Raw genomic sequence first — 3,970 nt, forward strand, 5'->3', positions numbered from 1 at the left:
ATGTGAGATCACTCCTCATACATAATAATTTACTTGTATTACACTCGTTTGACATGACAATTCATGTGAGATATACTCATACTACATCACAATTCATGGGAGCAAAATTCGTCATATGTGACAATTCATGTGAGATACATTCGTCCTACATGATAATTCACAATGAGATATTATGGTCCTACATGACAACTCATGTCAGATACACTCATTTAATTATATATCAATTCACGTGAATTACACTCGTAATATATGACAATTCACCTGAAATACTGATTTTACACGACAATTCATGTGAGATGCGTACTCGTCCTACATAACAATTCACATGAATTGCACTTGTCCTATATGATACTTATGTGATGCACTCTTTCAACCTGATAATTCATGTGAGATATATAAACTCATCCTACATAACAATTTCTTGTAAGATACACTCCTCCTACATGACAATTCACATAAGTTATATTACGGTGTTCTTTTTTCCCTCATTCTTGTCTCTGATTTCGCTTCCTCTTTTATCTCAGCTGCTTCAGAAGTTGTGCAGGTAATTTGAATGTAACAGTTTGTATTCATAATGAAGATCTCTATTCGAATATAACTCTTCCAGTTTTGGGGAAAATACTGGTTAATTATATATGTATCCAAATTCACATATCTAAGTTTCTCTGTAGGTAGACATATTGCTTGGCTTATAGTAATAATAAAAAAAGTCATATTCAGAAGGCTTATTATAGTTACAAAAATAAGCTGATTTTTTTTTAAGAAGTTGGATAGTCTTGCGCTTTGTTGGAACTGAACTTTCAAGCGATCATTGCTAATAAATTCGAATTATTTCTGTTTTAAGCCAGAAAAACAAAAATTTTCAATGCACAATTCATTTGAGCTTCGATTAACTTCAGTTATACATACAACCTTTAACCATTACTGTGCTAATATTATGTGGGAATAATGTCTTATGCGGTTTGATGTACGGCTTTGAAGTTTCATAAAAGAACTACTTTTGAAAACAAATGCAAATCAAGCGAGAAAAAAAAGTACATATACTCTTAGTCATTTTTTATTAAGGAAAAGAGATCTCTCTTGTACGAAAAAATTATTTGTATGGTTGTCTTTTAATAAATAATTATTGATTTTAATGATACTTTTTATTTGTTATTATTTACAGCAATTTAAATTGCAATATGTATTAAAAGTGGATTAATTATGCAATATAATTGTACTATAATTCCTTTTGTTTTTAAAAATATATTAGGCTTGTTTGACAAGAAGTTGATACATTGTTTGTATTAAAATGTGTGATAAATGTATTATTCATCAATAAAACGTTATTAGAACTACAAGATTATAAAGTCTTCTTTATTTTCTTAAATTCCGTTACAGGTCAAACTAAGTCAGTTTTTTAAAAATGCTTATATAAATATATATATATATATAATCTTATGATATTAAAGATATCATATGGAAGTTAATTTTAGAAGTTGATAAAAAAAAAGTGAAACATTCTTTAATGTTTCGAAATAAACTAATAAAAGAAATTAATTTTTTTAATATTTTTTTGTTTGTTAAAAAGACTTATAATAAATTAATTTTTACTAAAAAAATTGGACGTATGCCTCATTTTTAAAGATATTGAGTCACCCCTAGTTGTAGAATTTAAAATTCTTCTCTACAACATGGAAAAATATTTTTTGGCCAATATCGATCTAACATGATTTGTGGTGCAATAGTGGAATTGTTTCGCTCTTAATTAGAGATTTTGAATTGAAGCGTAAATGTGGAGAAATTGTCTTGAAAGCGTCACTTCTAAATGAGTCATGTAATGTGCGATCCAAATTTAGCCGGAGATACTCTAAACATAGAGGGAAAATATAATACTTCCTCGATTTCGTTTTATGTCACATTTTTAGATTGCACTTACATTAAAGAAATTAAGTAACTTTACCATATCCTTATTTAATATTGGGAAAAAGGACAAATTTACCCCCCGAACTTTAATTAGTGATATGTTTATTCTCTCCGTTATACTTTGGATCCATCTCAGCCCCTGCTGTCCAATTATCAGTACACACATGCCCCTCTCACTAACGGATCCATCACCCTGTACACGCATCTTAATCCTAATCAACTATCCGTTTGATCATTATTTTTAACCCATAAACTAACAACCCGCCCCATAAACTCATACCCACCCGATTCCCTCTAAGTGGATGATAATGCTTGTGGATTCAATCAATTTTGTTTTAATCCTCAACCGGAGCAGCAACAGCAACAACCGTATTTGTTACAATTCCAACAGCAGCAGTTTCAAATTCTGAATCAGAAAAAATAATATTCAGAATTTGATGAAATCGTCAAATTCATCAAATTTTTTTATGTTTCCTCATAATCTCGCTTCCCAATTTGAGATAAAAAGATTTCAGATTGATCAGTTCATTATTTTACAGGTAGCTCAGATTGATCAGTTCATTACTTTACAGGTAGCGCTTTTACTTCTTCTGTCTCAATTTATGAAATTTACGATATTAGAATGAGATGATTCGTAGTTGCGTTCTAACAATTAATTGATTTTGTTGATTAACAGAACGAGAGATTGAGATTGGCTCTGCAAGAACAGAGGAAACAACAACTGGCATTAATTTTGAGAAATTACGAATCAAAAACTCATTTATTACTGAAACAAAAAGACGAAGAAATTGTAAAGGCTTGCTTGGAATTTTAAAGTTGCTACTTCCTGTTTACCATTAAAATGCCAAGATTTTTTGAAAATGATAGAAATGGAGAATCAAACATGGGAGTTTGTTATTTTATGGGTCTTAAAGTGACTTAGGATATTTTAGAGGGAATTGGATGGGTATGGGTTTATGAGGTGGATTGTTAGCTTATAGGTTAAAAAAATGAGCAAACGGATAATTGATTAGGATTAGGACATGTGTATATGATGAGGGAATTGTTAGTGAGAGGGGGGCATGTGTGTACCAATAAGTGGACGGCAGAGCTGAGATGAATCCAAAATATAACGAAGAACATAAATGTATCATTTATCAAAATTTGAGGGTAAATTCATCTTCTTCTTTTTTTCCCTTTAATATTTTTTAAAATTAACTTTTCAATAAATGATGAATAAGCGAGATTTGAAAAATTATAATGTATTTAGATGACTATTTGATTTATTTTCAATATCAAATTTTATAGAATAATGAATAAGGAGAGTAATTAAACAATGTATGAAGTACTCTAATAAATATTAATTACTTATTCTAGTTTTCCTAGCTTACTCAAAGTATATAATTTTCAAAACTAATTAACCATTCTATAGAATATAATAAAAAAAATATGATAATTATGCAATTGAGTTCAAGAAATGACAAATAATATGATTTTATTATTTATAGAAAATGAGATAACATATAAAAAAAAAACGAATATATGATATCTAAAATGAAAGAGCGAATACTATATGTGGCTAAAGATTCAACACACCACTTTCCATTAATCACATCGACTTATGATATACTATATATTTTTTGGAAAAGGGTTAAAATTGTCTTTGAAATATTTGAAATAGATTATTTATACCCTTCATTATATTTTGAGATAAAAAATATCCCCCTATTATCCCAGGAGACAACAAATACCCTCAAGAGTTAATACTCCAATTTTTTAATGACGTGGCAAGCCACATAGGACTAATCCCTCCACCTAAGCATTGTCAACTAGGATTCGCTACAATAGAACTTGACTTTTAGTGGCGACAAAGTCGCCACAAAATCCTAAAATATTGCCACTAAAGGTCAGGAGTGATTTTTAGTGGCGACTAATGCTCCAACAACTATTCGCTAGTAAAACCTATTTTTTCAACAAAAAAATATGATAATTAATTTTCGATTGCAACCTAATTTTTAAAAATAAATAAGTACTTGCAATATCAATATTAAAATATCTAATATTATTACGAAAAATCATCAAATTT

The sequence above is a fragment of the Solanum pennellii genome, chromosome 6, assembly GCF_001406875.1.
Source record: "Solanum pennellii chromosome 6, SPENNV200".
Taxonomy (NCBI): Eukaryota; Viridiplantae; Streptophyta; class Magnoliopsida; order Solanales; family Solanaceae; genus Solanum; species Solanum pennellii.